Below are 23,255 nucleotides of genomic sequence, written 5' to 3'. Positions count from 1 at the left end.
AATAATAATGCCAAAAAAAACAACAATTGAAATGGAATTGCAACCTAGAAATCAAAGCCTTTCTCCTTTCTAGACTCATTTCACGCAATATTACTATTTTACCATCTCACCATAGGAATAGGGGACAATTTCACTTCTGGAGGGTAGGCCCCGAACCAATGGATTCAGGCTACAAAAAAGGAGTTTTTACAAAGTACTTAAAGAAAGGCTCAGCCTACCTCAAGTGGAGGTTCACGGGGCAGGGCAAGTTGTTTTTGTACTAAACTTTCCCATGCTTTCCTCTGTCTTTCTATTCCATTTAAAATTTAATCATGTTTTCCCTATATATTGCCTCAGAGCTCACAATGTCAGCTTGAACAAACCTTTATTTTATTCCATTTGATTGCTTTTTTCAGATCAAAGTCCCTTCCATACTGCTTCCAGAAAACTATGCAAAGTAAGGGGAAATTTGTCTGGGGCTGTTTTTATAGTTCACATTTTACACTTGGGTGATAAACAGTGTTGTTGTTTTTATTATTTAAAAAAGGAGAGAGAAAGGGAAGAGAGACACTTTTATCATAAGGGTGATATAAATTGGATTTTTTTCAATGGATTTTAAAAAGAAACAAATACAATTTGGAATGTTACAATACACACCAGATGATTCCAGAAGTTCTGGAATTATTATAGCAATTCCAAAAGAACTGCTATACAGTGGAACCTCAGTTGTTGAACGTAATCCGTTCCAGAAGACCGCTTGACTTCTGAAACTTTCAACAACTGAGGCACAATTGCAGGTCAGCAAATTTCTTTTTAAAAATGGAGAAATGCACCTCAGAAGCTGTTCGACTTCCAAGGCACGTTCAAAAATGGAAGCATTCACTTCCGGGTTGTTGGCTTTCGAGTTCCAAATTGTTTGGCTTCCGAAGCGTTTGACAACCAAGGTTCCACTGTAACGAGTTATAGCATGAGTCACGTAACACCTTTGCATATCTCAGCCTTTCTTAGCCTGGGGCCTTCCAGATGGTGGCTGAAGCTGATGGGAGTTGTAGTCCAAAACCACGTTGAGGAAGGAAAGTGTATCTTATAATAAATACATCTTACATTCTGAAATCATAAACATGTTCCTGGGTGCCACTAGAAAGTCTCTGCAGTCAGGTACTTCATTTTTGCCATTCCTATCCTTGTTGCCCTAGTGGCTGCCATGCTTTCTTCTTGCTGGCTGGCTGTGTTGTCTAGGGCTTATCCGCTTTTCCCTGTGCCTAGAAAGCATGAGTCACAAATGTTGGATCCTGAGCAAGAACCCAAAGGCTGAGAGGGAGGGTATGCCTGAGTTGATACTGATTTGTATATATTAGCAATTTTGTAGTAATGTAACATTTTTATAAATAACTGTAATAATTTGTTTAAGTCATCTGTTGTTAGTTCAGTTTTTTGCACACCATTTGGAGATACCTTTAATATATTAAGTGGGGTAGAAATTAAATAATCAAATGAAATCAAACCAGCCTTCTGTTCCCAAAGCTAGCCTGCTGCCCTCGGGTTTGGCAGAGCCAGAGACGTCTGTTCCATTGCTAAAACTGAAGCAAGAGTTAATTACCAGTCTGACCAGGTTCAGCACATGGACTGCAGGGAAGGCATCTTCTGTGACCCATCATAAATCAATGTGCACTTTTCTCTGTCAATATGAATTGCACAAGAGCACGATGGGGAACTCATAAAAGAGGTCCTGTTTGTATGCAGCCTTAATGAGCAAATGCATTGCGAGGAGCTGAGCTCGCTCATTAAGATAGTTTGTGTTTGTTCTCATATGCTAGCCTTCATTTCTTAAGCCCAGGGCTTAAGACATTTTCAGCAGGGGGCCGGTCCACTGTCCCTCAGACCTTGTGGGGGGCCGGACTATAAAAAAATATGAATGAATTCCTATGCCCCACAAATAACCCAGAGATGCTTTTTAAATAAAAGCACACATTCTACTCATGTAAAATCACTGATTCCTGGACCGTCTGCAGGCCGGATTTAGAAGGCGATTGGGTCAGATCCAGCCCCCAGGCCTTAGTTTGCCTATCCATGCTTAAGCCCCATCAAACCCAATTCTTTGAAGGATTGCTTCTGCTTTTATGACTCATTCTAAAGGTCCATCCTACCAATTCCACTCTGATGATATTAGGTAGCATAATAGTCCTCCTTCTAGATCATGAATAAGCACATTAGCTCTGCCTTCAGCCTGAGCAGCTTTACCTTCCCAGTGACTAGAATGGGCTTGTCACTCGTTCTCATTAGCTTTGTGTTTGAACCAAGCACAGTTGGTGGCAACTTGCATAGCTCATGCTGAAAATATTATATTGATCCCTGGAACTCTGTCTGCTGAAAGAAGCAACAGTATTTTCTGTCTGAACGAGTATGCATCTATGTGGTGAGCTTTGTTTGCGACAGACACCTTCTGTTAACACTTTGATTGTAATAGCTTGCTGCAATTTTCTCATTGTCACACTATTGGGTGGGGGGGACACCTGACTGTTAAGTGGTCTTTCCTATCTCTTCTGTTTCATCATTCACATTTTCCTTGCTATCCAATATTCCACTGAAAATATTCACCAAGCCTTTGTGGTTGGGGTCCAAGGCATTGTGGTCTAGCAAAAAATGATGAATGCTTTGACACTTGCATCAGAAACATTGATGTGTTGCACATCTAACAATAGCTGTCAAGATGTTCAACACACAGTCCAACACACACTGACCATTACATTCAGAGGGACCCATGTAGGACTATTAAGTTTCTTCCCAAGGTACTTTGGAGACTATAGGTTTCCTTCTGAATCAGAGTTGCCTAACAATTCCCAGCATCCTTAATCAACTACAGTTCCCATGATTCTCTAAGAGAAGCCATGCCTGTTTAAAGAGACATGATACAAGTGCCCTAGAAAAAAACAGGACATCCTGTTTTCTTGTGCAAGATTGCAGTGGCCATTTTGAGTGCCATGGTCTCACACAGTCTCACACTGCACTTTTGCCCCCCCCAAGCAGTTTTGCGGTGGCCGCGCTCTTGCGTGGTGCCAAAAAATGTGTGGTTTTGGGTGCCATGCAAGATCTCACCTCCCCCAAAAAGTGCAGGTCAGGTTACTCACCCAGAAGTGCCTCCTGGAAGATGTGAGTTCTGGTTTTGGGTTTCCGAAAGTTGGACAGCATGATGATACTGCTTCCCGCGTGTAGTGCAGATGGAGCCTTACCAAAATGCCCCCTGTTTTCTATAATTTGACTTCTTGTGTCAACAATCCTCTCTGTCACTCGGCCGAAGACAATACAGGAACAAAATGATTTATCAAGAGTGGATGCCTGGAAGAAGAAGAAGAAGAAGAAGAAGAAGAAGAAGAAGAAGAAGAAGAAGAAGTCTGGATAATCAGGGACCACTAAGTGTCTGTGAGACTGGCAACTACCTCAGTGAAGCTAGCGGAGCCGTTAGCATGATTTCATGGTTTCCATAGTGAAACTGATATTCCTGAAAGGGAAATATCAAAACGATGATAAAAACGATGATTAAAAGCTATCCCTTTCATCGTCTCTTTGTTTCTACTCCATTTTTATGAGGACTAGAGACTTTCTTAATGGATTCTCAAATGAGACTATAAAGTATATGGGAATGCATGAGCTATGTATTAACATGAACAAGTAATATGACCTTTCAAAGCATATATACTGGAGCCAGTTTCCACTGGATCCCAACAAAATAAATTAAATCCAACTTTCTATTTTCAATTGACAGTCTGGAGATGGGATTGTAGAAATGTTAAAAGATCAGTCAGTGAGGTAAGAAAGTCACTTTTTCAAGCCCTGTGCTGCTTTTTCAAGGACGGTGTGGAAGGGGCTGCATGTCAGAAGGCAAATTGTGAAACACTGCAGAGTATAGGATTTTAGCACCAAGTATTTTGTTTACATGAGTGAATGAATGTGGTGTCTCTCCATATGCATCTTGATATTATGAAGGGTTCAGTACCTTGTATGACCTTTGGCTGGTCACTGTCTGTTAGTCTAGCCTACCTTACTACTTGTTGTGAAGAGAATCCTATAAACTGGCTTCAACACTTTTTTTTTTTAAAAAAAGGCAGGATATAAATGTGGTAACCCTTTCATGGATCACTGCCTTGCCGTGGCGAAGGGGCTTGAATAACTCAGAGAAGCTATGAGCTATGCTGTGCAGGGCCACCCAAGATGGACAGGTCATAGTGGACAGTTTTGACCAAATGTGATCCACCTGGAGCAAGAACTGGCAAGCCACTCCAGTATCCCTGCCAAGAAAATTCCATGGACAAAGGCAACAGGCATATAAAAGTTATGACGCTGGAAGATGAGTCCCTCAGGTCGAAAGGCGTCCAACATGCTACTGAGGAAGAGCGGAGGACAAGTACAAGTAGATTCAGAGCTGATAAAGCGGCTGGGCCAAAGCTGAAAGGACGCTCAGTTGCGGATATGCCTGGAAGCGAAAGGAAAGTCCAATGCTGTAAAGAAAAATATTGCATAGGAACCTGGAATGTAAGAACCATGAACCTTGGTAAATTGGATGTGGTCAAAAATGAGATGGCAAGAATAAATATTGACATCCTGGGCATCAGTGAACTAAAATGGACGGGAATGGGCGAATTCAGTTTGGATGACCATCATATCTATTACTGTGGGCAAGAATCCCGCAAAAGAAATGGAGTGGCCCTCATAGTCAACAAAGAAGACAGGAGTGCCTGGTGTGCTCTGGTCCATGGGGTCACGAAGAGTCGGACACGACTAAACGACTAAACAACAACAACAAAGTGATAAATGAAAGCATTAAATAGTCATGAAGGAGATCTACCAGTACAGACAGGTGTTGACAGAAGGATCCTCCTAATCTTTTTTATCCATATTAAAATAAAATAAAATAAAAAATCCAAGCTGAACAGTCATCTAAACTGGCAACAAAACAACTAACTAAATATTGTCTGAACTTATCTGGCCAATAGAGCTTTCTACTTTCTTCTGGGAAAGGAAGCAAGGACTTGCCTATCTGGTACACCAAATCACCCCATACTTCTTCATGACAAGGAAGCACAATCCAAGAAAATAGGAGTGGTTTTGCTGGAAGATGGGAATTAGTGAAGCTCGTTGAAGCCGTGACAGCCTATCAGTTACTTAACTTTGGTACTGCAGCCTACTGGAACACAAATAAACTATGTCACACAGACATGAAATGATGCATACTGACGCTGCTTTTTTGTGTGTAGCTGTAGATAATAAAGTCATAATTCACCAGGAAGCCAACACTCCATTGCTGGATGGGCCAGGCAATCTTTATTGCAGACCAACCTTCACTTTTAAGAGTTATAAATCAGATACAGAATTTTACTCCTCTGAACTGCCTCCAAACAGAAAATCACAGCCATTTGAAACTAATTAATCACACTGAAAGCAATGGTCTGAACAATGCAATGTTTTAATATACTGCAAATGTTTACAGTAGATGAAGCCTTGATTTGCTATCACAGTGAAATAGCTTTCTTTCCTTAAATGTCAATATCCTCAAGCTGGGAGAGTGGAAGATACCAAGTACACAAGAAAACATTTGGGTGCTGTATAATGATTAGCAAGGATGAAATATAGCTGTGTTTGTTTGTTTGTTTATATCATATCTTAGGCTACAGTCCTGTACTACTCATATACTTGGGAGAAAGCCCCATTAAAATAAATACCACTTACTTTTGAGTGAAGGAGTATGAATAGAAACCAGCCAACTGCACAAATGTAATATTCACATTCATTGCTCTGCTCACTTTTGTCACTGGCATATAGTCTTTGGTTGGCTGCCCAGAAGGGAAGGTGGTCATCTAGCTGAAAAGTTTTCCCAAACACGTGGTACTTGATCCATATTTTCTTTAACAGTAAGTGTTAGGCATTCAGACTTGCAACCTCCTGCTTGCAAATCATAGAATCACAAAATTGTAGGATGCAGGAAACTCAACTAAAGCACCCATGACAGGTGGCCATCCAACCTCTGCCAAAAAAACATCCAGGGAACCACCTCTTGTGGAAGTCTGTTTCACTCTTGAACAGCTCTTATTGTCAGAAGTTCTTCCTGATGTTTAGTCATAATCTCCTTTCTTGTAACCTGAATCTATTGGTTCATGTCCTACCGTCCAGAGCAGAAGAAAACAAGTTTGATCCACCCTCCCACTCTCTATGTGACAACCCTTTAAATATTTGAAGATGGCTGTTATATCTCCTCTTTACCAGGCTAAACATACCAAACTCCCTCAACCGTTCTTCATAAGGCTTGGTTTCCAGACCCTCGAGCATCATGGTCACCCTCCTCTGCACATATTCCAGCTTGTCAATATCCTTCTTAAAATGTGGCACCCAAAACTGAGCACAGTACTCCAGGTGTGGTCTGACCAATGCAGAACAGAGCAAGACTATGACTTCTCTTGATCAGGATACTACTCTTCTGTTGATGCAGCCTAGAATAGTATTAGCTTTTTGTGCTTCTTTTTTCCTGCTGCCACCGCTGCTGCCTCACACTGTTGACTCATGTTAAATCTATGCATTTCTAAGACTCTTAGATCCTTTCTTGATGCACTAATGGCAATCCAGCTGTCCCTCATCTTGTATTTGTGCAGCTGATTATTCCTCATTGGCTACCCCACCCAGCTTCATGTCTTCTATAAATGTGATGATGATGATGATGATGAAGAGTTTGGATTTGATATCCCGCTTTATCACTACCTGAAGGATTCTCAAAGCAGCTAACATTCTCCTTTCCCTCCCCCCCCCCACAACAAACACTCTGTGAGGTGAGTGGGGCTGAGAGACTTCAAAGAAGTGTGACTAGCCCAAGGTCACCCAGCAGCTGCATGTGAAGGAGCAGAGACACAAACCTGGTTCACCAGATTACGAGTCTACCGCTCTTAACCACCACACCACACTGGCTCACCTTCAACAAAGTCATTTATAAAGATGTTGAACAACAATGGTCAAGGAGAGAATCCTGTGGCACCTCACTTGTTACCACCCACCCACCAGTATGATGAGAATCTGTTAGTGAGCACTCTTTGAGTTCACTCAGTCAATCATCTACAAGTCCTCCACTAGACCACTGAGCTATGGCGCCTCTCTGATTTAATTTCAAGTGAGACCACACCATTTGAAAATGTGGCCCACAAAACTGTAGCAGTACATATTTTCCTTATCTTTTAAGTTAATGCAGTTTGGAAAAGGGCAAGCCAGCATGTTGACTTGCTATAACTCCTCATTCAATGGCTCCTCACAAATGCCATCCAGAGCCTGCTAGAAGCATACCTGGTAGAAGTGCTTTAGCTGTCCCCATTTTCTCCTGATGAGTTAATTAATCTCAGCTTTAATTACCAAATCATCTTTGCCAAATGGGTAATCAGCCTCTGCAGCTGGCTTAATGTCATCTCTTAGAGAAGCGGCAGCAGATGAGCCGATCTGACTGCATCTTACAGCCTATTCTGACTTGAGGTATTTGTGTTGAAATATATTCATTTGCTTCCATGTTCATTTCACATAGAAAGAGATGCCACCCCAAACATAACAGGTCACTCCTGGTTGCAACTTAACTCTCTACACTGTTTATCATTCTGTTAAAATTTTATCCTACATATCTGTGCCACATATATTGCAATGACTATACAGGTAACTCAAACTTATGTGCATTTCACTTGTATGCATGCAGTTTTACACATTTGGCAAAAATTAAAATAAAATAAAAAGCATTATAAAGGGGGTGGAAAGTGGACAGGTGTCAGAAGCAGTAGTCAAGAGCAGGTTAGCAATAAATCATATTGTGTCAGTGAAGTTATCTCTTTATTCAAGGAAACAAAGTCAACTCAGGAGGCCAAGCCTAGTGAACACAGCAACTCATCCCGGTAGATCTTGCCCTTATGAGATGGTTGTGGGGACTGAAGGTGCCCTCCTGTCCACAGTTCCCTAAGTTAGGGTTGCCATATTTCAAAACCACGACACCCCAAAAGCTTTTTATAGGAGGACCCCAAAGTTGTTGAGCACAATTTTTTCATTGTCTTGTCTAAGATCCAGGACAAAGCGCCACCTTTCAAATTCTCCCCTTCTGAGACTTCGTTGCCATATCTGTCTCTGCTCCAACCTCTTCACACCGCTTCTGGTTCTGGGAGACCAGCAGGTAGACGAGAACCCTGGCTTCTTCTCCAGCCTGGCTTTTTCATCGCTGCCTCTTGGCCCCGCCTTCTCTCTAGCCTCTCTTATCATATATGCACAGTGGGCGCAAATACACATCACAACACTCTCCTAGTATACAGGTCTTCCCTTCTTCCAAACACCGTCCATCATAATGATAGGCAGTTTGCCACTTAGCTTTAATCACGGAGATCTCCTGCTTGCAGAAGCAGTTAAGGTGCCTCTCTGAGATGTCACTCATAAGAATAAGTTTCCGGCTAAAAAACGTGAGAGTTGACAGGAGAGAGAAATCCTTGTTACTTCCCAGAGACCTGAATGTATTCATAAAGCAGTTTCGGGACACTGTGTTTGCCACAGTGGATGCTCTATTTAAATCAATTCAATACATAAATAACTCTTCAAATAAAGGCTCCTGCACTTCCTCTCTGCAAGAGATTGTGTTTGGCACCGGCCTAGTCATGTCTCACACTTAATGTACTGCGCTTCTCAGAGCAAGTAGCAAAACTAAATTATTTCGTCTGTGTGGGGCACTCGAAGGAAGCAAACTGCAGCAGCCTGTAATCAAAGCTGAAGGGTGGGGAGGCAAGAAAAATAATTCCAGGAAATAAAACAAATGCAGAAGGGGAGAAAATAGATTTGGAAATATGAGAAGTGGGGGCAGGCGGGGGAAACAGCTCCAGCTGAGTGTTTTTTGGACTGGAAGAAAACACGGTTCTTTGATTCAAAGCACATTTTGCCAACAAAGAGCTGCGGATTTTGGAAAAGCTGTCATTTATTTATGAGCAAGACATGACTAAGAGAAAGGAACTGCAGATTTGGAGTGCAAAGACACTTTTTTTTTATTGTTGCAAACCATTGTGAAAGGAAATGGCTTTCAATTGTTTCCCTTCCACCTCCGTTATCTCTTAATACTATAGATGTTCGGTGGCATCCAGCTAGCTTGTGCCATCAGCTCAAGGATTTCCACTTACTCAGTGGAACTTTCTCCCTTTTTCTTCTCCCCACAAGCACTGACTCTGCAGTCCCCCCAAATTTCTCTGGAGGGTTGGGGGATCCCACCCCTCAAAACTGACTTAGAGGGAAAGGAGAAGGGATAGAGTTCAACTGCACCAGTGGGAATCCTGACATTGATGGAACAAGATACAGTGGTACCTCAGGTTATATACGCTTCAGGTGACATATGCTTCAGTTTACAGACTCCGCTAGCCCAGAAATAGTGCTTCAGGTTAAGAACTTTGCTTCAGGATGAGAACAGAAATCGTGCTCCGGCGGTACGGCAGCAGCAGGAGGCCCCATTAGCTAAAGTGGTGCTTCAGGTTAAGAACTGTTTCAGGTGAAGAACGGACCTCTGGAACAAATTAAATACTTAACCCGAGGTACCACTGTAGTTGGCTACCACCCTGTGCTTCAAAGTAGCAGAGGTCATGGGATTTATCTTTAAATATATATTGAACCCCTGAGTTTCCTTGTCCCTGACCACCGTTTATTACATTTAAATGCCACATTTTCCTCCAGGGAGCTCAAGGTGGTGTACATGGTTCGTTCCTCCCTCATTTTACCCTGACAACAACCCTGTGAGGTAGGTTAGGCTGAGAGATGGCAACTGGCCTAAAGTCACCCTGGCTGAGGGGAAATTGGAACTCTAGTTTCCCAGGTCATAGTCCAATACTAGCACTCCCAAGATTCTTTTGTGGGCAGCTAACACCATGTCACATACTACAAATCCCAGTCAACTATCAGCTGATCATGAAGAAACTGATTTGGGGGATTTCACGTGCCTTTCTTCCAAGTAGGCAATAACTAGAAACCTGCGGGAATCAAAAGCCTTGTTCAAGGACCAGAAAGCAGAATAATGAAGAAAATATGTGAAAGTGTGTTTATATATATAATGTTCCACCAAGAAAATGATATATTAAAAAATGCACTCCATGCCTAATTGCAGGTCAGCCTCTTTTAACCTACTCTTAATTGATTTCCTGGCAGTATCATAGTTTATGGTTCTAGGTTCATGTATAACCAACCCATAGCTAAACATTGATTCACAATTCCTCATCCAATTATACCCTTTGTTTTTGCTGTTCCGAGCAATAGTCGGAGCATTTTCTTAACTGCTCAAGTAACATCATTAAAAATAAAATGCTTACAACCCCAAAAGCTGGGTCTGTTCTCCTGGGTTGTTGCCATACAGATGAATGGGTTGAACTTTGTAGATTAGAGTGGGGTTGATTCTCAAAGTGGGCATCAGTATGGGCAGAGCAACATAGTATGTAGGCTATGTTCATACCATATGCTGTAAAGGACTCCTCACCGTTAGGTCCAGTCGTGACCAACTCTGGGGTTGCAGTGCTCATCTCGCTTTATTTGCCGAGGGAGCTGGTGTACAGCTTCCGGGTCATGTGGCCAGCATGACTAAGCCGCTTCTGGCGAACCAGAGCAGCGCACAGAAATGCCGTTTACCTTCCCGCCGGAGCGGTACCTATTTATCTACTTGCACTTTTGGGCGTGCTTTCGAACTGCTAGGTTGTCAGGAGCAGGGACCGAGCAACAGGAGCTCACCCCATTGCGGGGATTCGAACTGCTGACCTTCTGATCGGCAAGTCCTAGGCTCTGTGATTTAACCCACAGTGCCACCCAGGTCCCACCATAAACTGTAGTCAGTGCTTTTTTTCTAGGAAAAATGGTGACGGAACTCACTGCCTCAGTCGCCAACCCAGACGCTGCTACTGCCATCTTGAAACCAAAATTATGTGACAAGATGCTGGGCTCGCCACATGCCACTCCCCACCCACTCAGGCCACTTTAGCCACAATCCTGCTTGGTGACTTCCTTTGCTGAGTGAACAGACTTCTTGTACAAAGCAGGGCAAAAGAGCTGCCGGAATTGCACTCTGGTGCGTTGCGGCGGTGGCGGGGGGGGGGCTGCATATATTTAAAGCACATTTTAAACACATGACTTCCCAAAAGAATCCTGGGAACTGTAGTTTGTTGGTGCTGAATAAGATATAATCTTTGCTCCTATCCTTTTTCTTTGTGAGTTCCATAAATTCTCTGTTAATCTCACTTTCTATAAATTTCTGTGGTGTAAGGGTCATTTTATCTTTAGAGCAGCATGTTTTGATACATCAATGATTATTTGCACTCGGCATTATTGTTATTATTTAATAAAATTCCTACACTGCTTGATTGCAAAACAACAACAACCCTCAAAGCAGGTTACACAAAGATAAAACAAGAAAACCAAGGAAGAAAGTACAGCAATACTTCAAAATGTACAAAAGTTAAAATACTAAAACAGATTTTAAAATTACCTCAAATTTCTAATCATCTGGGCAAACTTGTCTAAACAAGAATGTCTTTAGCAGGTGCCAAAAAGAGGTTCCAGCTTGGTCTCAAGAGGCAGGAAGTTCCAACGTGTAAGTGCTGCCATAGTAAACAATGGACTTCTTACAAATTCAGAATGGGCATTACGCATCAATTGTAGTAGTGCCAATTCCACCGATCAAAGCCATTGAATGGGCACATGTGGGGTAAGGTGATACTGTAGATAAACTGGTCCCAAGCTGTTGAGGGTTTTTATATGCTTGAACCCAGCCCAGTAGCAAATTGGCAACCAGTGCAGATCTCTGAGCACGGGTGTCATACGCTGACAAGGCCTCACCCCTGTCAGCAATCAAGCTGCAGCATTCTGCACTAACTGCAGCTTCCAGATCATTTCACATAGTACATTTACATGCCATTGTACCTTACTGTCGAGAGCCAGTGTGGTGTAGTGGTTAAGAGCGGTAGACTCGTAATCCGGTGAACCGGGTTCGCGTCTCCGCTCCTCCACTTGCAGCTGCTGGGTGACCTTGGGCTAGTCACACTTCTCTGAAGTCTCTCAGCCCCACTCACCTCACAGAGTGTTTGTTGTGGGGGAGGAAGGCAAAGGAGAATGTTAGCCGCTTTGAGACTAGGGTAGTGATAAAGCAGGATATCAAATCCAAGCTCCTCCACTACCTCTTCTTCCTCCTCCTCCTCCTCCTCCTCCTCTTCTTCTTCTTCTTCTTCTTCTTCCACATAGCACACATGTTTTCCTTCCCTTGCAATAAACCAATCTTTCCCTAGCTCTTGGTGTGAGTTGTTCTTTACTGGGTATAAGGGTTAGAATAAACACACATTTAAAACAACGCACATCTGCTTCTTACTGAAGGGTATGCTGAGGTCCTCATGCAGATTGGACATGTATGAGGGTTCACACATACACGCATAACAAGCGGGTGGATAAGATTAAACATCTTGCGTAAGGGAATTCAGTGAACTCACAGCTGACCTGCTTTTTTGAAAATTTCAAAATGAAACAGTGCTTTTAAAAACATCTCCAAAACAACCCACCTATCCCAAAACTATAAATGCTATTGGTGGGGATGAGATATAACCAGCTCATTCCAGGTTCTGCTGGAAGCGACACAGGGAGGTGTCGGAGACATTTCTCATTGTGTAACACATTAATTAATTTAATTAATTAACTAAAGCAAACTTTCCAAAGCCGCCCGCAGTTGGCAGACTGAGCTGCATTCAGCAACCATTTGCTCCCTGCTAACGTAACACTCCCAGAGGGCACCGTCTGCGATTTATCCGATGCCTTTGAAGCGACAGTGCCCATTGATTAACCATTAAGCACTGCAGTAAAAACTGCTCTCTGTGTGTCGTGCAATGGAGCAGCCGATGTAACACAGCAATTAGAGGGTAGGTTAGTACATGGCTGCTATTAGGGATGGATGGATCTGTCAATTTTGGTTCCTCTCAGTTTAGTCATTTTTCCAACGCGAAGTTCGGCTTGCTGCATTTCTGTATCAGTTTGCTCTTTCTTTTTACCGGGAAAAATAAATAAATTCTCATAAAAGTTTGTCAGCATTTTAGTGCATAATACATATTTGTGTGTATGCAATGGTGCCTAATATACACCTGTCTACCCTTATAGAATGCCTTTTTGCAAGATGTTTTCACAAATATACACATATTTTTTTTGCACACTTCTCCTAATATACATACTTTTGTGCTCTCTTGTTGGTCAGGAAACTGCAGTGCAAAATGTGAATTTCAAAGGATAGCTATGTTTTGGTTCCCCTGCTGTTCTGAAAAGGGCAAATTAGTAAGCAAACCAAACTGTATTTCTCTCTTGCCCTCCCCGCTCCCAGTAGTGTTCTATAGGGATATGGGGAGATGCCTTATGGTGGGCCAGGTCATTGGTCCATCTGCCTCTGCATTGACCTTTTCCTTCAAAATTATAGGACGGGCTTCATATGACAGCTTCACCATTTCCTTCATTGGGTGCAAACATTTTATTTTCCATAGAAACAGGACTCTGTTTTTGCACCTACACACAACACATTTAATTGTTCTCCAAGTCATGGAGGAGAGGAAAAAGGGAAAGCAGGACATTCCGGGATCCAATCAGAAACCAGTACAGCTATTGTACTTTCAGGACTGTCCCTGGAAAATTGGGACGCTTGGACACTTGGGTCTGCTAATGGTCTAGCTTAGTATATAGCAACACCAGCTTCATATGATCAGCGTACATGCCCCAAATTTAAAGTGTATTTGAAATACATGGTTTCTCCTGCTACCCCAAGAATCATAGGAACTGTAGTTTGTTGGTTCTGGGAATTGTTCTCCATGTTTGGGTAAACTAGAATTCCCACAATTCTTTCTGGGAACCTATGTGCTTTAAATGTATGATGTGTCTGCATCCAGCTCTTTGGAAGAATGCAGAGAAAGTGAAGTGAACACTATGGTTTAGCTCTGTAATACACCAGCCCATTTTATGTAGGCATGTTTTTATCTAGAGGGGCAGTACTATAAAAGTGGTGTAAACACGTCAAATCCATCTCCAAAGCTTTCTAAACCAAAAGGTGTTTTTTCCCTGAATACAAAGAGCCATGAGGCTGTTTTCACTCTCTCTCTCTACTTTAGCTCCAAGAGTCCCTAGAACAGTTAGGAATATCTGTAAGGCAGCAGATGAATTTTGAACAAATATTCTCTGAGCTGTCAACAAGATTTCAGCATTTGAATGTCGATTTCATTCTGATCCAACATTACAGTCAAAGACGGCAATTCCATCGCTGTAAAGTAGTTATGTCTCCCTGATTACCATCTGCGGCAGACACAATTTCAAATCATCCCCATTCTTTTATATTATCTTTGCTGAAAAGGAGAAGTCTTTGTTAATCTTACATTACAGTTGGCAGTAGAATGATCACAAAGGGAAGCAATCTGAATGGGGACAGGACAGCATCAAATTGTGGCACTCATAAGCACAATATCCCATGTTACAAAAGAATAGTCCCAATATGTTAATGACTTCTATAGGTATTGATGCGGTTCTATAGGTTCTGATGGGGTTCAGAGTCACATGTAGTTACAAGTCAATGCCCTAATCCAGAAATTAGGCTTCTCTAGACATGGCAATGGTGAGGGCCGTTCCATGCAACAATGTGTGTGCAACAGTGCTAGACGCATGGGAGAATTCATGAAATCCACAAGACCCGCCCCTTAAACCCTGCCTTATACTCAGTCTGCCCATTGGTCCGTCTACCTCAGTACTTTTGCATTGATTGGCAGTAGCTCTCCAGGTCACCTCTTTCACCTGAACATGCTGGAGATTGCATCTGGGACCTTCTGCATGAAAAGCACATGCTCTGCAACTGGGTCACACTTTCAGAATAAAAAATTGCTTGCACCACACAGTTTTTATTTTATTTATTTTTTTATATATTTTATTAAGGATTTTCTTGTTTTACAGGAGTAAGTGTAATGCCTCGTATTTTTTCCATGTAACATTTTTACAAATCCATTTGTTGAGACATTAGGGGGAGAAGGAAAAAAAAGAAAAAAGAGGGGGGTGGAGGGAGGGAAGATAGGTGGGGGTGGGGTCGGGTGGCGATGTTTTTAATTGATAATAAATACATCGGAAACCAAAAAGAAACAATTCCTGGCAGTGCTTGATTTGTAAAATACAACACATCTACTTTATAATATAGAATCATAGAATCATAGAGTTGGAAGAGACCACAAGGGCCATCGAGTCCATCCCCCTGCCAAGCAGGAAACACCATCAGAGCACTCCTGACATATGGTTGTCAAGCCTCTGCTTAAATACCTCCAAAGAAGGAGACTCCACCACACTCCTTGGCAGCAAATTCCACTGTCGAACAGCTCTTACTGTCAGGAAGTTCTGACAGTTATGATCATGGGACATCCAGAAAGTATAACACAATGCAGGTACCTAAGAACATGAACCATTCCCGAAATATAATTATCAGTGAGTCTTCTCCAGCACTCTGTTTGAATGGCGATTCTGGATCACAACTAGAATTGCCCTCAGTATCACTTGATGTACTTGCTCTCTTTATTTTAATTATCAAAGATTTATTTGATTGTCCTTTAATCTTCCCACCACACTTGCCACCCTCTTTGAGAACCACTGCCCTAGAACAAGACTTGAGGGCGAGCCTATTTTTCATCAGGAGAGGAAACAAGTGTAGATGCTCCTGTCTAAGATTGTTCCCTGAGATCTCTCCAATACTGACAGCAGAGACCAGAAATTTGATGCAAAATTCCCTCTTCTGGAATAAAAATACAGTGTTTTTAGCTCCTCCACCGAGACCATATATCACCAGTCCTGAAAGACCTACATTGGCTCCCAGTACATTTCCAAGCACAATTCAAAGTGTTGGTGCTGACCTAAACGGCCTCGGCCCAGTATACCTGAAGGAGCGTCTCCACCCCTATCATTCAGCCTGGACGCTGAGATCCAGCTCCCAGGGCCTTCTGGCAGTTCCCTCACTGCAAGAAGTGAGGTTACAGGGAACCAGGCAGAGGCCTTCTTGGTAGTGGTGCCCGCCCTGTGGAACGCCCTCCCATCAGATGTCAAGGAAATAAACAACTATCTGACTTTTAGAAGACATCTGAAGGCAGCCCTGTTTAGGGAAGCTTTTAATGTTTGATGTTTTATTATGCTTTTAATATTCTATTGGGAGCTGCCCAGAGTTGCTGGGGAAACCCAGCTAGCTGGGCGGGGGTATAAATAAATTATTATCACTATCATTATTATCCAACTGGGTTGATACATTGCTTCCCCAATATGGATCAAATAGAATGCTGATATAGTCACATTGGTGAGCCTTATTCCTATACACACCCATTTGTATAGACACATGGAGTGAAAATGAGACCATGCCTTGCCATATCTTTCATCCCTGCTGCCCATTGTCGGCACACTTTGTGTGTTGCATGATGGGAAAGCTATACATGCATACCTGTTCTTACATGGGCTCCCACCACCCTCTAAGGAACTATGATCACAATTACCGATTGTGTGGAGAGTCTCCCTGTATAAAGCTGTAGATACAGGTAGGTAGCCGTGTTGGTCTGCTGTAGTTGAAACAAAATAAAAAAATCCTTCCAGTAGCAACTTAGAGACCAACTCAGTTTGTTATTGGTATGAGCTTTCCTGTGCATGCACATGAAAACTCATACCAATAACAAACTGAGTTGGTCTCTAAGGTGCTACTGGAAGGAATATTTTTTTTATTTTGTATAAAGCTGTATACACATGTACAGTGCTTTGCAGTGATATTGTACAAATGGGGGCTGGGTCAATGGAAATGGACCCACTTCCTTCTTTATGTCTTGCATGTAGCCAGGAGGAAGAGTTGTATGTACAGGGCTATATTGGCTTTGGAAATGTTTTGAGAAGAGAAGGGAGCATGATATAGGGGTATTTTTCCAGACTAGCAATATTCACATATAGGCTCAGTCTTCTTATTATCACCAGTCACTGTGGAGCATACTCCTTGTATGAGCATCTCTCAAAAGGAAACTTGTCCCTTTCCCCTGAGGAATGAACTGCCTCGCTGTTTAGAGAAAAGGAACTCCAGACATTCTGATATTTAACCTTCACCTCCCATGAGCTCTAGCTTCAGTCAAGTATTTAAAATACTGCCTCTAAGTTACCTCAGCAGTTGCTTCCTTGTTAAGAAAAGGCATGAATGCATGATTAAAATATATCACTGAGGCTTGCTGATTCTCTGTGAAAAACAAACCAGCTGATGAGAGATTCTCATACATGCTTACTTATCAAAACAAAAGAAGATTAGAATTTGCAATTAACTGAAAGGTTTGAGTGTAAGCGTTTGGTAAGACTCCTGTGTAGGTGTGAGAAATGATAACCTAGATAAAATTACAGAACCAGCACCAACTGCCAAACAACACGTTCCTCACACCCGGTTCGCAGTGTTGACTGCAATTTCAAAACTGCACTGATCCTTTGGGTTTCTCAGAATTCCTGAGCAATGCCAGGTACAAAGCTGTTGGCCTGAGAGCTAGATCACAGGATGCAGTGATTTTGTGATGTTACAATATTCTTTGTATGAACACCTCAGAGAGAATGTGCCGTACTACAAATGTAACTGTTCTTTTAAACAAAATTGAGAAAACAACAATTGGGGGGGGGGCGCTTATTTTGTTATTATGCATTACTTTATTATTACATTTTCACTGCAATTTTCTTCCAGAAAGTTTAGGGTTAATGAAAAGCAAGAAGTGCAGAGCAAGACTTTTGTCAAGGCCAATGACAGGCTTGTATAGTGATATATTCTTTTTGGTCTAAAGTTGCTATTCATATCACTTTTGCACTGGCAAAAAAACCTTGCAGAGGTTCGGGAACTTTTAAATCGTATTCCTGTAGTATGGGGATTAATAGCAGGATAACAAAAGTGGACTTGGTGAGCCCTTATGGTTGCTAACAGACTTACACTTGAAGGATAAATACCCACCATCTATTATGCAATACTCTGAGAGGCACACTGCTCTGGCTACATTCTAACATATTTCAGACGGATGTCAGTTTCATGTGGATACGTCCAGGGGGTTTATATTAAATTCAATGTTTAGCTTAAGATGCATTTATTGATGGCTACTGTATCCATGCTGTGATCTGATTGGGTGTGTTTGGTTACTGTTAACATTATTAATAAATTATTGTTTCATTTTTAAAATTCAAATTATTATTTTATTTCTTCAATTATTCCCCCTTCTGTTTTTGTTAAAGTTTAAAATGGCAATTAATTTTAAAAAAGACCAATGACAGGAAAGTTTGTTCTCCTTTTACGAGATACAAAATACTGTACATGGAGGGAGGGGAGAAGATATTAAGTGCAAAGAAGGAAAATAAACAGCACATATGCGTGCTGGAGTGCAAGCAATGCCACCTCCGTTCACAGTTGTTAGTAGCAGGTTGTGTGTAAAAACTGGTGGGCCTTGACATAAACTAAGATGCAAGCATAAATTTCTCCAAACCTCTGTGACGAACACACTGTAGTATGCTTGTATCGGGGGGCAGAGTAGTAAGACAGCCGTGCCTTGGTTACCACCTTCAGAGCATCCTGCCCCCAGACTGTGAAGTTTATTTCCCATCCGAACTGACCAGTTCAGTTCCCACACTAAAGCTGAACTATTTTCCAGCATTGTCTTGTTCATGCATATATTCACCCCAGGGGTGCCCTGTTCTGTTTCGCTGCTTGAGGCAAAACACCACCACTGAAGCCTTGCTTACTGGGGTTGAGCAGCAGCGACTTCTTCCAACAAGATCTCCTAGAGATCTCATGAGATCTTGCTGGAAGAAACAGCCACCATGCAATCCCAGTGGCTGCAGAGGTGAGCAGGGCAAAACCTCACAAGATTCTACTGCCTGAGGCTGCTATTTCAGATTACCTGATGGCCAGGCCAGCTCTGTTTCACTCTCTGAAGTGTGAGTGTTTCTATGTGTGAATATTCCCTGATAGCATAGCAGTTCAGAAAATAACTGTGGGGTGGAGGCTCACAAACTACACCATCAGACTGTTTGTTGTTTACCATTTGTGAATAAGGTCGACTCATTTTGTTCTCGGATTTGTCCTACAGAAAGACAGCATGTGCCAGAGAACTATCTATGCAGATTGTTGACAATAAGCCTTATGGCAATCTTAGCAGCTCTTTGCTACATTTCTTTGATATATTAAACTGCAGGTGGCTTATGCAGTTAGGCAGCCCGACTGCTGCAAACGGTCATTAGCAGAGCTGCAAAGATTTAAATCCAAACAACCTGTACAATGACAACATATTTTTTTTTATTTCCGCAGACATCACACTTCCAATATATGTGCATCCTCTCCATCTCTTGAAATCAAGGCTGTTAAAAAAAACCCCAACCACATTCTACATTCTCTAGCAGGATATAACTCAAGAAGCCGTGCACTGATTTTACAGGTAGGTCAGTTATGTAACAGGTACATTTGAGTTCGGGGGAAAGATAATAATCTTAGCATGCCTATTTTGCTTTCCCCATCACTTTGGGCTTCAAAACTCCAAGTTCCTGCTTTCCTGTCCCCTTCTTCTTTGATTGTCATCTCTGTGGTTTACAGAGGCAGGTGGAATCCCTTCAAGGCCAAATAAATGAAACAAGCAAAATGGGGTTGGCAGATTTTTGATTTATTTCTTTTTTTTTACTTCCCAAGGCAAACAGGAATGTAGTGTCCCCTCAAACCCTACAGCCTCTGCCTTATAGGTCATCCACGTCCCACTTTAGGACATAGCAAATGTGAGCTTATAAGGCATTATTTCTCAGTGTGCAATTCTTCCGGTCCAGAGACATTGCCCACCCCACTTGCCACAGTGTCCCCATAGCTATCTGTGCCACTCCACATAATAGTGAATCTACTCCTTTAATGGATATGGTTTTTTTAAAAAAAGCTGGAGTCATTTTACAGAAACGTGTTAAGAGCATCCCTGCTGGATCAAGCAAAAAAGCCCATCTAGCCCATGGGAAGAATTTGTTTCCATAGGGGAAGCAAATTCCATTATATGGGATGTTGCTGTTGGAACGACGTATAAAAGCCACCCACAAACATTTGTGTGTCGAGGTCCCCAAGCCACCCCAAATAACTCACATAACACAGATAATTTTTGTTTAAGGTTTTTGGCATAATTTTGGTCACAACTTTATTAAAACACAAAAAATGTGAGTGGTTGCTTAGGCATTGGTTGCGACTATCTGCCCCCCAGTAGGGGACAGACTGACATTTCACAAGCCTGTGAAAGTCAGAAAAGGGGAATACATTTGGGGATAGCGACAGAGCAGGGAACCTGCCCTCAGCCCTCCCCAAATGCAACCAGGGGCTCTTGCGTGGCCCTGGCCCCTTGACAGGGTTCAGACAAAAGCAATAGTGAGCCCCTGTATTCCTTTAATGGAATCCCTTGCAGCAGCAGCATTAGAGGGGCAGGCACAGCCAATCCATGCCCCTCAACCAACCAAACCATAAACCAATGCCTAACCACAACCTTACAAGTTGTGACGATTTGCTACGCAGTAGGCAAAAACCAAATGGCCCCAGCCAATCAGCCAGATGGACAAAATTCCTACTGAGCCCCTGCCCCAAGAGCAGACAACCCCATGACAGGCATAGCAAGGTCAAAGCGAACATCCCTAAATATAGGGGGGGGGGCAATCCGATGCACGGAGCGAAAAGAGGAAGCTCTATGCCTCGTGCAGGGAGTTTTAACATTTGTGGCTGTCAGTCATCAAACTGCAACATTAACATCTTCCCAACAACAAGGGAAGCCCAATCACAACAGTGGCCAATGATCAATTCGCCTGCCCCACAACTTTGGAGCATTCTATCGGCCCCCACCGCAACACGTGCTCTCCATGAAGGAGAACACGCTTTGTCTGATATGAGCAAGCTTCCCTTTGTCGTGTCTTCAGCAGTATCTACATTATCAGCAGTCTGAACAAAGATAGACCAGATGTTTGGGCAAACTGCGTGCTGGGAAGCCATTTCGTACAGGTGAAGTCACCTTACACCTGAGTCACGCCATTGGCTGATGTAGCCCAGTGTTGTCCACTTAAACAGAGCCTCCTCAAGAGTCTTTTCCAGCTCTGCTAAAGTTTACTTTTAAGCACAGTTTAAGATTTGTTTGGGTCTCAATAAATTGGGGGCAGGGGGAGTGGAATTGCTGTAAGTGGTTTGTGTGCATATTATGGTACCTGCAGATCTCAGTGCCTCTCCTTCCTGGCAGAACTCCTGGCTGCTGCTGTAATGTGAATGCACTGAATTACTGATAATGCTTAGATGCTCGTTCTAGCAGCATTTCCTATTGTTCTCTCTGTTGAATCGCTGGTAATCAGCTTGCTGGAGCTTTCTAGCAGAGGACAAATAGAATGACTCTTGACAACAACAGATGGCAGTAAATGAAAATACAGGATGAGTGGCACTGACGTGTTTGTTTATTAGTTGCAAGTTTGGATATTGAGAATTATTTTTGAGTAAAACATTTCCTTTGAGAAGCTGCTTTTTAGAGATGTTATGTATTGGGTTTAACACATTTTATGTTGCAAGGCGCGTTCTAACGAAGAAGAAGAAGAAGAAGAAGAAGAAGAAGAAGAAGAAGAAGAAGAAGAAGAAGAGTTTAGATTTGATATCCCGCCTTTCACTCCCTTTAAGGAGTCTCAAAGCGGCTAACATTCTCCTTTCCCTTCCTCCCCCACAACAAACACTCTGTGAGGTGAGTGGGGCTGAGAGACTTCAAAGAAGTGTGACTAGCCCAAGGTCACCCAGCAGCTGCATGTGGAGGAGTGGAGACGTGAATCTGGTTCCCCAGATTACGAGACTACCGCTCTTAACCACTACACCACACTGGCTCTCCAATTAGAAAAGGGAATTGTATAATCATGTTACAATTGTATAACCAATTGTATAATCATGCTGTGGTGCGGTCTTGGGCGTCTGGCAGCCAGCAGGAGATCATCAATCCCACCTTCGTCACCAATGTTAAATGTTCGGAAAAAGTCAGAAGCCCAAGGCAATATAAGTTCCTCAACTATGCTTATTTAACATTTGTCAGTGACAACAGCTCACTCATAGGAAAACAAGAACCGAACTGACTGGACAACACAATAATAAAGCCGAGCATGAACTGACCATTGTCAGTTGAAATTGCATGTGCTTACTTGCCATTAGCAGGCTCGTCTACCAATGCTTATACGATTGGTTAGAACGCGCCTTGTAACATAAAATGTGTTAAACCCAATACATAACACTCCTCCCCCCCAACTTCCTAACAAAAGGAACAAACATAGTCATCTCCCTCCCCGCCCCCCCAAAATATAGTCCAGCCTGCCGCAAGGTCTGAGGGACAGTGGACCGGCCCCCTGCTGAAAAAGTTTGCTGACTCCTGATTTTATGCTTTCTTAATAGAAATCTCATACTCCTTACACCTGAATTTTCTATAGGCTAAATACTCGCCTAACTTACTTTTTTAACATAAGTTTCCCAAGACTTTCTTTTACAGCTTTGAAAAATACAAAGTGTGCTTGAATTCCTTTTTTCCTGCCCCCAACCATTACACTACTAGGAACAGTTTGTGCTGGTTTGTGGGAAGAACATTGTCATATAATATCACAACATTTCATATCACACCTTCTTTTCTTTTTTCCAGGACAGAAAGAATTGCCCCAGCGTGAAGTGTTTATCATTTGAGACTCGGGCAGTTTTCTCAATGGGTATCCATGCCTCTGAAAACTGATAGATGTATCAAGTCTTGTTAAGATCATTCATGGCTTATCATTGCAGAAAATGAGAAGCAACTGAAAGAAATTGTCATGGTGTCATAGGCGTGCGCAAGAGGTATGCCCAGGCATACCCTAATGTTTATAAAAATGGGGAGAAAGGGAAGCAAACAGAGAAAGATGCAGAATTATTTTTTTTTAAAGGCCAGAATGGAACTTTGTTGTCCTTATTTGTCTTGTTGTTTCTCTCCTTGCTTTCTTCCTTCATTGAAATAAATGAATACATAAATCCCTGGGTGCACAGAGTATGACTACATAGCTTCTATAAGAGTAGACAACTAATGGCAACCTTCCTAGTATGAGTTTATTTTAACAAACCCCAAAAGCTTGCTATTACCTATTACATTATTTTTTTATTCCCCCTCTCCATCTGTCCTTAAGGCCAGTTATTTGTAGAACATTTTGAAGTCTAACTAGGAAAAGACTTCGTTACAATG

At 42.3% G+C, this 23,255-nt stretch overlaps 1 long non-coding RNA gene across 1 annotated transcript; it reads left to right on the top strand.

The window, feature by feature from the left end:
- Positions 1-714: 714 nt before the first annotated feature.
- LOC310659639 lies at positions 715-23,028 on the top strand. Its single transcript, XR_014502894.1, has 3 exons — positions 715-776; positions 19,334-19,460; positions 22,689-23,028. It is a non-coding gene; the product is annotated as an uncharacterized lncRNA (long non-coding RNA).
- The last annotated feature ends 227 nt before the right edge of the window (positions 23,029-23,255 follow it).

This window comes from Podarcis tiliguerta, assembly GCF_965153285.1.
Source record: "Podarcis tiliguerta genome assembly, chromosome: 11".
In the NCBI taxonomy this organism is placed as follows: domain Eukaryota; kingdom Metazoa; phylum Chordata; class Lepidosauria; order Squamata; family Lacertidae; genus Podarcis; species Podarcis tiliguerta.
This window is presented reverse-complemented; position numbering and strand designations above follow the sequence as displayed.